Raw genomic sequence first — 12246 nt, 5'->3', positions numbered from 1 at the left:
TGCCAAATGCTGATATATCCAGCGGCATTCAATATGACCACTGGACCACTGCACTGGTCATTACTTCAGCGTTTCAGAGCGAATGATAATCAATTATACGTTGCCTGCATATCACCGGCTCGTGTTCCTTAAGCAAGTTACGTCGCATGGGGACATACACAGTTGACCAATCCCTGGGGAAAGATTCTTTACGATTTGGAAACTCAAGAGAATATGGCAGTCACCGATATCGGTAATTTACAGCTTAAAATTAAAAGCGAGAGATCCATGATGTAATTAATTTTTAGTCTCGTTAATTTATCGATTTAGCCATCTTCCTCTGTATTTGTTGAATTTATTAGTAAGCATTACTTATTACTTCGTATGTTTCTTTTTTCTATCAGATCTAAAAGTTGTTGAGGAAGTAAGGGCTCAGATACCTACATTTTCTCAGAGACGTACAGATTTGTACGACACTGTCTGTAAGAAGGAGTAACTCTACACTAAAACAGAAAATGTTTTTTTATAATATTTCTACTACGATATCCTTTTTTTGTGAATTATTACTAATTTCTTATCATTTGTACTAAATGAATGACTCAATTAAGAAAACCAAAACGTTATAAATAATAATCTGTATATCTTGTGTATCAACATGTAATTGGATATTATAATAATATAGGAATGCTATAATAATATAGGATAATAATATAGGAGAATAGTAATATAGAAAAAAACTACATGCTTTTAAACACCTTTAATATCGATCACATAAATTGTTATAATTCACAATGATTACGCATACATAAAAGACCCCTTGATAGTAAAATTGACGATCAAAAGGCAATTACGTATCGTTTAACAACATTTAATTTATAACACCTTTTAAACATTTAGACAGATTAACACATAACACTTCTTATATAGAAACATCAATTCGAAGTTATCAGCTTGGAGAAATTGGTCGATTAATACCTGTAGATTGTCTGTCTCGATGAAAGACTTAAAGAGAGCAAAAACATGATAATGCCGCTAATATAATATTCCTTCTTTCTTGTATCTGTCTGCCTCTCAGGTCGATTTACTAATTACAATAAGTAATTTCGCCTTCTTTGCGCTCTCTTTTAACGCATTCGAGACCGAAAGAAATTCATATCAGTCAGTAGGCAAGGGTATAATATACATATTTTATATATAACTTACGTAGTAATGTATATATCATGTTAATTTCATATTTTTTTCAATATAGAATTATTATATATATATATTTAACTGTACATAATACATTATAGAATAACATAGTATATAATTTTATATTTTAAAAATATGAGGCATACTATTTAAGATTGTCATCGATTTAAAATCAAAGTATGAAAAGGATACCCTGGAGAGAGTAAAACACAGAATCATTCTAACTAAACATTCAAATCGTAGCGACACCTAGGTATCGTCTTACAATTAAATCTCGGTCTCGAATGGATTAAAATGAAATACATACTTGCAGCTTCAACATCTTCAATATCGAGGAGATTCAAACTTTACAAATAAATGTAAATTGCGATGTAAAACAAAGCGATGTAAAAAGGGAAAAGGAGGAAAGAAGGAACAGGGAAGCAAAGAGAAGAAACGAATTTTTCATTTTCTCGAAACTGGATCAAGTTTCAGGAAGGCCATCCAAGTAATTGATGTCCTCTGTACTTATTTGTTAATCATGCGCGGAATCAGAACGATTCGACCTCGTTCCAAAGCAAATCGTTACTAGAGTAGAGACGGGAATTAATAATTCGTGTCAATTGTTCGATCGTGTTCACAAATTCAAATGCGGTTGAGTAGCGGAAACCATTTATAACACGTCCCATACAGCGTAGATCGCATACACGTCTTAGGATGTATTTTTGGTACTTATATATACTCTATATATATTCTTACTCTATATATACTTATATGTACTCTATGTATATTCTCTATCTTATATATACCATAAAATATTTCGTGAAATCGCGTATTCGTGTCTAATGTCAGGGATTCTCTTTCCATAAGTCTGCGTTTTCTATATTATCTTTCTTCCTTATCAGTAGGCATTCTCACAATTTGTGATTAATACTGCTCGTACAGGAATGTTAGGTTTTTGACGTTGTAAAATTTCACGTGAAATAATAATGCCTATATATTGACTAATTTATCAATTAATTAAATCCGTGTATATCAAGTTTTCTATAATTTAGTACTTTCGTGTAACTACAGAAATTTGATGCAATATAAAACTTGATTAAAACAGCGATTCATTAGGAAACGAGAATAATGATGCAAATATTTTTTGTAGCCATTATATAGGATTTCGATTGCATAATTAATCAGTATCAACTTACCAATCTTTAACTGAAGAATGTGAAGAAGGGCTGGCGGTATATAGACCGCAATTATGATCGTTTTCATGTAAATTGCCAAGCTGCTGTACATGTTTGTTATTCGTAAAAAGTTGCGATGACAAGCGGAAAGAAATAAACAATCCAAAAGTATCTGCAACAGAAATCAGAATACACTCAGAATACACGTTTTCGCATGGTTGGATCAATTTCGCGTGGGACTAACCTGATTGAACCTAACGCGGGATAATTGCTCAACTCACGACCTTAACCAGCCCGCTTGATTCTCTGTAAATGCTTGAAATTGACGCTTGGATTCTTTCCAGATTAACTAGCTTTGCCCCTCCCTCCCTTTATCTATTTTCTTAGATCAACTTAGAATGGATCGAACAAAGGCACAAAAGAATTCGAAGAAAACAACAACTTATTATCCAAATTGTTCATCGAGGGTAATCAATGCTGTATACTTCCTAGAATTAGGATGAATAGGGATTTGGAGAAACCCACCGGCCATGTCCAGAATAATAAAATATCTCGCTTTTGCAATCTCGCGACTTGATCCGCAGTGAGGGGTAAAGGATACCGATCCGCGACCGTATATTTATTTAGTTCTCGAAAATCTACCTATCATCTATCTGAACCATTGTTCGTCTTCACGAGTAACACGGGGCTCGCGAACGGTGAATTACTAGGCTTTATGATTTTTGGCTGTAATTAAGTCGCTTGTTCTATCACGTACTACTCTGCGCTCGCGAAGTCTATTAGGACTCCTTGTACGGCGATGTTAGGATCAATTAATTGTACTTCTAACTGTCCTGTATTTTTTTTGTACGAGTACGTAGGGAACCCGTAACGGATGAATCTCTGAATTTTCGAAAAGAAAGATTAATCGACTTTTATCACTACCACGTACCTCATTGTCAACTTCATTGACATCGATCTCGTTTTCAGCGGTTTTATTACGGGCATGAATTATTTTTGTTTTACACATAGCGAGGCTAGTTTGTGTAATATTACGTCAAGATCTTGGCTTAAAATTTGACGAGCAATCGCGATATCGTATTTTTAAATAACTATCAGTCAGGACATGAAAAATTTATCTCTAACCACTAAAAAGAAAAGAAAAGAAAAGAAAAGAAAAGAAAAGAAAAGAAAAGAAAAGAAAAGAAAAGAAAAGAAAAGAAAAGAAAAGAAAAGAAAAGAAAAGAAAAGAAAAGAAAAGAAAAGAAAAGAAAAGAAAAGAAAAGAAGAAAGATAATATGTTGTGGCAGTCTAAGTCGATCTAAGAAAATAGATAAAGGGAGGGAGGGGCAAAGCTAGTTAATCTGGAAAGAATCCAAGCGTCAATTTCAAGCATTTACAGAGAATCACTATTGAAAGTTCAAAGGCCGACTAGTGAGCTTCATCCTATCTCATTTTTTAATCAGGCGATGGATCGACGAATCGTATTGATTTCGAGGATTATTATAGTTCTGTGGGGATTTTAAAGCGTGGTTTGTCTAATCTTGTCTCGTTAGCTACAGACTCTTTGGCGAGCAGCCTGAAACTTGATCCAGTTTCGAGAAAATGAAAAATTCGTTTTTCCTCTTTGCTTCCCTGTTCCTTCTTTCCTCCTTTTTCCCTTTTTACATCGCGTTAAGACCCGTTAAATAATATTGACTGCCGTGGACGCTGGCTGAGAAGTGCACTTTATAACTAGCTTTAAAATCACTGACGTCGACGAGGACAAAGGTAAGTTAGAGGGTCATTTATCTGAGCTGGTGTTATTCCGCTGTACAAACTATTTCCGGCCAGTACCTTTTATGTACTTTCGCTTCCGCTAACAAGCAACGCGCCATGTCCATCACTGTTCTATTATACCTTTCCGCTGTCCCGTTTAATTCATGTACGTATGTTGGGCAATTATTTATTCTTATACCTTTATCCCTAGCAAATTTATAAATTCGATTATTTAAATATTCTTTACCATTATCGCATCTTAATATTTTTAACCTCTTGCCCGTTAAATTTTCGGCTTCATTTACGAACTGTACGAAAGAATCAAAGACCTCATCTTTTGATTTTATACAATAGATCCTAGCTATTTTACTATAATCATCGATAAATGAAATGAAATATTTTTCTCCATTGAATCCGGTAGTCTTAAAGGGACCACATACGTCCGTATGAATAATTTCCATTATTTCCCTAGCCTTAGTTCGATTATTTTTGAAAGGTAAGTTATGCATTTTGCTTTCTATACACACCCTACATTTCAAAAGTTCCTTTTCAAATTCATTCGGTATGCCAGTCACTAGCTGCTCTTTACCCAAAATCTCTAAATATTTAAAATTTACGTGTCCTAGCATCCTATGCCATCTTTCCTTTTTACTCATACCACTACGTTCGGCGCTGTTTACTAAGTGCTTCTTCCCTTTCAATATACTTTTTATTCTATATGTCCCATTCTCTTTGAACGCTACAGCTGTAAGTATATTATCCTCATCTATTACTTTCGCAATATTTCGTTTGGAAATAACCGTATTCTTATTGTCTGTTAGTTTACCTAAACTAATCAAATTTGCGGACATTTCTTTCGCGTAAAATACTTTCCTCATATTTATTTTATTTTGTTTTCCGAATGCTTCAAAATAACTTATAACATTCCCAACTTTTGTCGCTTTTATCGGTCTATTATCGCCTAAATATATATTTACCGGTTCTTTTAGGTCGATAGATTTATCGAAATAATTTATATTATTAATTATGTGATCGGTACAACCGCTATCTAATAGCCACACTATTTCGTTCTTACTTATTTCATTCGTCTCACTGCTGTTTGCTGCGTGCGCCGTTGCTGTCCATATGCCTGCTCTTGAGTTTCCATGCTCGCCCGTGCCGGTTCTTGATTGACGATGAAAGTTTCCACGTCCTCTGCTCGTATTGCCTTTGTTCTCTCTTCCTCTGTTTCGACCACGTGTTGGCCCATGCCAATAGCCGTTACTGCTTCCCGCTTGGACGCCATTTTGACACTCTCTCGCAAAGTGTCCTAATCTTCCACATCTGAAGCATCCTTCCTTTTTTGCAGAAAAGGCGTTGGTTTGCCTTTCTCCTCGATTGGATTTATTTTTCTTCTCTGCTATTTCTATTTTATTTTTCACATACGCTACCGTTTGATTCTCTTCTTTCAATGCGTCTATTATGTCCGCTATGTAGCTGTATTCTTCGGGTAACGTATTCAGCATGTAATTCAGCTTTTCCCTCTCACTTACTTGTGCGCCCGCACTTTTTAATTCATTTATTAATTTTTCGAAATCGTTAAAGAATGATGCTGAATCAGTGTAGTTCTCCAGTCTTATGTTTTCCAATCTCCTTCTGCATACGATCTGCAGTGCCGTCGACTCTTTCAAGTACATTTCATCGAACCTTTTTATTATATCATACGCCGTTTTTCCTTCCCTAACATACTCCAATTGTCTGTTCGATATTGCACTATAAATTATATTTATCGCCTTCAAATCCTTTTTGTCCCAGTCTTCATCGTCTCTTTCGTTCTTCATTCTAGTTGTAACAACCTCGCATTCCTTATATTTGAGAAACATCGTGATTCTTTGCTTCCACATTCCATAATCCTCACCATCGAATATAGGTATCATGATTTCCGATCTCTCCATTTTAATTGATTCTTCTTTTTTTTTCTTTTCTTACTCAAGCGTTCCTACGTGCTCGAAGTATATTTTGTTCCTCTGAAAGTTTTTTTTTCTTTACTGAAAACTCACTCGCAAGATCGTAACCACGCACTAAATATCTTGCAAAACTAGTAACCACGCTCTGCTACCATGTTAAGGAAATTCGAGGATTTGGGAATACAAATAATTGACTATATTTCCCACGCAACAGTTATACATCTATATTACACTCTGAAGAACGTCTTGCACGCACGCTTGTCGCCAACCGACTATCCTAGATTCTTCTAACATCTGGCAACAGTCTTTTGTCTCCACTAAGACCTTGACGCCCTCTGGCCCTTACACACACACTCTCATGTACAGTGTAAATGTATCACTTCCCTAACACAATTATCCCGCGTTAGGTTCAATCAGGTTAGTCCCACGCGAAATTGATCCAACCATGCGAAAACGAGTGTATTCTGATTTCTATTGCAGATACTTCTGGATTGTCTATTTCTTTCCGCTTGTCATAGCAACTTTTTACGAATAACAAACATGTACAGCAGCTTGGCAATTTACATGAAAACGATCGTAATTGCGGTCTATATACCGCCAGCCCTTCTTCACATTCTTCAGTTAAAGATTGGTAAGTAGATACTGATTAATTATGCGATCGAAATCCTATATAAAAACTATACAAAGATATTTGCATCATTATTCTCGTTTCCCAATGAATCGCTGTTTTAATCAAGTTTTATATTGCATCAAATTTCTGTAGTTACACGAAAGTACTAAATTATAGAAAACTTGATATACACGGATTTAATTAATTGATAAATTAGTCAATATATAGGCATTATTATTTCACGTGAAATTTTACAACGTCAAAAACCTAACATTCCTGTACGAGCAGTATTAATCACAAATTGTGAGAATGCCTACTGATAAGGAAGAAAGATAATATAGAAAACGCAGACTTATGGAAAGAGAATCCCTGACATTAGACACGAATACGCGATTTCACGAAATATTTTATGGTATATATAAGATAGAGAATATATATAGAGTACATATAAGTATATATAGAGTAAGAATATATATAGAGCCAAACCAACCAATTACTTTAATTAATGCAAGCTGTACTCGAGATTCGCGCATCTTGTGTATACACACCGGGTCAGACAAAAGTTTTCATTCATCCCAGTAGAACTTTCGTAGTCCTTGAATGAGTGGACTGATTCTTCGTGCGAAAACAAATTGGAAGCGCAGAGGGATGTATTGTTTCAGCGTATATCGATTTTAAAGCACGGTTTTAAAGCACGGTATAATCAATTCTTTTACATAAAATTATATTGTATAGGCTATTGTTATTTAAACACTTTAAATTGGATGGTTTTTACATATGCTAAAAAAATGGAAAATGATGATGATGAATCAATGACACGTAGAAAATTATAATCTATTGTATTGCTGTTATCTAATGGTGTTGTAATTGACTGTATGGTGGATGTATCTAATGGTGTTGTAGTTGACTGTATGTTGTTCAATATTGCCATGAAACTCTTCTGATTCATTGTCACTTATACGAAGTATGGAAGTATACGAAATTGATAAAATTATTAATAATATTTACGAAGAGAAAGTAAACTGTTGGATATATGACAAAATAATTCTATTTTAAATAAGAGACTGGTCAGCGTGGTTATTTTGTTTACAAAATCAAACGAATTTAATGAATGTAATGGTAAGGAAGTAACTATAAATGGCTGTTAAACTATTTTTATGCTTGAAAAGTAATTCGCAAAGTAATGTAAAGCAGTACTACTGAGTTGTACATAACCTCTTTCAGAATTTGTTCTTAACCTCTTGCTTCATAACTTCCTTAATTATACTCTTCAAACTTGTTGACTACTTCGATGTTGTTACGAACAGAAACTGATAAAATATTAATCTTAAATATAGATTGAAATGAAAGCTTGTCACGTAAATATATATATATATGTACTACTTACTCAAACTATGGATCACATAACCTATAAAAAAAAAAAAAAAAAAAAAAAAAAATTATTGTACACTATAAAGCAAGAGGTTAAATCTTTAATCTGTTAAGAATTAAATTTTTTATTGTAACTGCGAAAATTATAAAAGTACCAAGCGAAGCAAGTACGGAATATATGCGGAATATGAATCGCTCAACGAACCAAAGAGCGGCTCAGTGACAAAATTAGTAAAGTAAAGACCACAAATATTACAACATTATATTCTACCACAAAATAATTCTCTATACAAAAAAGGTACACAACGAATCGATTTTTCACAACGATAAGAGTCAACAGAACCAATCAAGACCAGGCGAGACTCTCATAAGACAACGATATCAGAGGGATCAAATCAGCGACTTCAATCTATGTTACAGAGTATAGTTATCAAGAAAAATTGCTCTTTTCATGAAAAGTATGGTAATGATACTCTTATAACACATTGTATATCTGGCAGTCGGATGTGCCCGTGGCCATCGGAAATGTAAAGACGACGCTTTTAGAAAGTGATAGCGCCATCGCGTATTAAAAACGCGTTAGAAGAAGGACGGTTTCGCTATCCAAGGCGAATCGAAAAGTGTGCGTGTTGCGAGAATCAGAGTTGATCGAGACGTCGAAGCATAGAGTCGTTAGAATTGAGTTGCGAGTGTTGTCGAGTGTTAGAGTTGCTAGTGAGAGAGAGAGAGAGAGAGAGAGAGAGAGAGTTACCAAATAGTTGTCAAGTTATTTGTTGTAAATACGAGCGTTGCATTTAGTTTTCCTGTTAATCAAACATCGTTTCTCTGTCTAACTAATATCTGTATTTTCAATCCATTATTAATATATTCCGATATTACAAGTGGGGGCTCGTCCGGGATTGAATAAGACAGAGAAACGATACGATTTAACGGAGCTATTTCTGCGGGAGTAGAAAAGAATAGAATAAAATGGCAAACGTTGAAGACGAACGATTGTCGGGTGAAGAGGATTTGACGCTGGAGGAGCTGAGGAGTAAGCTCGCACAGATGAATCTGCCTATATCCGGTGCGAGATCAGTGCTGGTTGCCAGGTTGAACAGAGCGTGCAAACCTGGTCGATCTACTCCTAAGGATTCGAAGCGTGGCGAAGAACCAACAAACCAGCGAGATCTAAGAAGCAAGCAGAGAGCCGAACGCAGTCAAGAGGGAGAGGAAGACCTCGAGAAGCTGAGGACGAAAGAGCTGAGAGCGCGTCTCGTTAGCTTGGGGTTGAAGGTAACGGGAAGAAAATCCGAACTACGCGCGCGGCTACAGGCGGCCCTAGAAGGAGACGATGTATCGTCGGAAGAAGAGAGCTCCGACGAAAGTGAAGGCGAGGACGATAAACAAGGCGCGCGAGAATACAGGAGAGGCACGCGAGCGGTGTATCAGGACCGCGATGAGTAGCAGCAGAAGGTATGCGTCGGTTCGATGTTGAGTCTTAAAGACGTGGAAGACTCATTAGAGAAATTCAGCGGGGATGATCTGCTGAGGGTAAATCAGTGGGTGGAAGACTTCGAGGAAATGGCAGAAGTGTGGGGTTGGTCAGACGCCCACATGGTGGCCTATGCTAAGAAATTACTCGCAGGCTCCGCTCAGGCCTTCGTACGACAAAAACGATGCGCGAAGTCCTGGGCAAAGCTAAAAAAGGCGTTGAGGAATGAGTTTGAAAATGTAGTAAGCGACCAACAGATACATGGCGAGTTATCCCATAGAAAGAAGAAAGCAGATGAGAGTCTGCAACAATATATGTATCACATGTGCGGGATTGCAAAACAAGGAAGGGTTGATACGCAATCCTTGATAGACTACATTATTCAAGGCATTCCCGACGAGGTCGCGAACAAGACTGTGCTATACGGAGCCAGGAATATCGAGCAATTAAAAGAGCGTTTCAGGCGCTACGAAGCGATAAAAAGAGATATGGAGATGAGGACGAAATTTGAGGAGCCGAAGAGTAACAGGGTAAAGCCGGTGGCGAAGCTGTCCGAAACCGAGAGGAACAAGGAACCCGGTCGATCTGGAGATGCGAGGAAGACGCGATGCTACAATTGCTTCAAATGTAGGGAGTACGGACACATCGCATCAAGTTGCGACAATTTGGGTGAGCCCTCAAAAAAAGTTTACAGCGTGTTTCGGTCGTTACAAACAAGGCGTGGTAAGGATGTTAAGATGGAAAATTTCAAATTGAGCGCGTTGATAGACACCGGTAGTGAGCTGACTCTAATGCGAGCAGATCAGCATGTGAAAATCGGAGCGCCCAGATTAAGTCGGGAAATCGTTGGATTTGGCGGTGTCGGTTCCGGAAGGAATTTTACGCTCGGGAAATTTTCCACGAACATTATTATAGACAATGAGTCGTACTGTATAACCATACACGTAGTTCCAGACACAGTGATGCAACATTCGCTTATTATTGGCGCAGACTTTTTGGACACTGTTGAAATAAGTATAAAAGGGGGAGAATCTTTTATTAGTAGAATAAAGGACGAAAATCCCGATGAGTGTCCGGAAGTCCTCAAGATAGATGTAGAGACACAGGCGAGTGAGATAGATTTGTCACACGTTAAGGACATGCAACATAGGCTAAAAAGAGATTTGAAGAGAACCAAAGCATTGCTAAGAGACGCTCAAACGATGCTGGAGAGATCGAAAGGTGACTCGACGGGTAAAGCAGCTTTACGACAGCTGAAGAACCAGTTAGAAGATGCAGAATGCGCTAGAGCAGTTGCAGTTAAAGCGAAACAGGCACTGGAGCAAGAACCGAATGAGACGCAGGCTTCGTTGCAGGAAGTACTGCGGCAACGTTCCGAAGCAGAAGATCGTGTTAATGTAGCTAGTCGCGAACGAACTGAGCTACTGTCGCAATTGGAAGAAAATAAAGAAGAGTTAGCAGAAGTTTTGAAGAAGTATCGGGCAGCTGTGCAGCAAGTGTCGGAGGAACGGAGAATAGTGGCAAGACACGTGGTGATTGGTAAAGTGGACCACGAGATGGTGTCCTCGTCGGATTCTTGCGGCCAGCAGGAGGACTTAGCGAACATCACGAGGAGGAAGAATCTGGCTAAGGATGTTGTTGATGATATTTGCGAATTTACTGAGAAGGATAGCGTTGCGGGTGCGAGGGTTGTTTCAAGTTTTCGGATAGACTCGAAGAGAGTGAATGCAAGGCGAACGAAAAGACAAGGGAAGTCGCACGTGCGGAATCCCTCCAATAATATCGATATACAGAGGATGTGGATGACGAGGACGACGATGGGATTGTCGAGGACACGATGAACGTGAAGACCTTCGAAAAAGAAGAGATCATAGTCTCGGTAGATGGTAAGTTGTTAACGTCTTCCATGTACGAACCGAGCCTACGAAAATGTCACGATGCTGCCACGACGATCAAAGCCCCTGACAAGAGTGAAATGGGTAAACAAACAACGGAGAGGAAGATAGAGGAAGAGCGAAAGAGGAGCAGTAGCATCGAGGACGAACAGGCCGCGGTGTTCCAAGAGGAACGAGATCAGCTGCGTGCGGACGCAAAGAGACGGATTGAGGAGATCCAAATCCGAAACAAGCGGGCGTATAACAGGAGACGCAAGAAGGCGACAGCATACAGGACGGGAGATCTAGTGGCAATCGAGAGGATGCAGAGGGGTCCCGGGCTAAAGCTGCATCCGAAGTTTCTTGGACCGTATCGGGTGATAAAAGTCCTGCGAAATGACCGATGCATAGTGCAGCGAGAGGGGGAGCACGAAGGGCCACGTACAACTTCCACGGCAGCCGATCACATGAAATGGTGGAATGCTGACGATAGTGATGTAAGTGCGAGCGGCGATGATGAGCACATCTGAGGGCAGATGTGATTGTCAGGAAAGGCCGATTGTAATATCGTAGAATAGCTTTGATTGGAGATCGGCTGAAAATAGAAAAACCGTGTACGTCGTGTTTCTGTGGTTCGTTTACATTTAAGAGTGCCTACGTGACTAAAGGCACGTAGTTGGTAGTTCTTACATAGGTATGAGGGAAACAATAGACAACGTTAGAAGAAGGACGGTTTCGCTATCCAAAGCGAATCGAAAAGTGTGCGTGTTGCGAGAATCAGAGTTGATCGAGACGTCGAAGCATAGAGTCGTTAGAATTGAGTTGCGAGTGTTGTCGAGTGTTAGAGTTGCTAGTGAGAGAGAGAGAGAGAAAGAGAGAGAGAGAGTTACCAAATAGTTGTCAAGTT

The sequence above is a fragment of the Bombus huntii genome, unplaced genomic scaffold (assembly GCF_024542735.1).
Source record: "Bombus huntii isolate Logan2020A unplaced genomic scaffold, iyBomHunt1.1 ctg00000067.1, whole genome shotgun sequence".
In the NCBI taxonomy this organism is placed as follows: Eukaryota; Metazoa; Arthropoda; class Insecta; order Hymenoptera; family Apidae; genus Bombus; species Bombus huntii.
Note: the sequence above shows the minus strand (reverse complement) of the source record.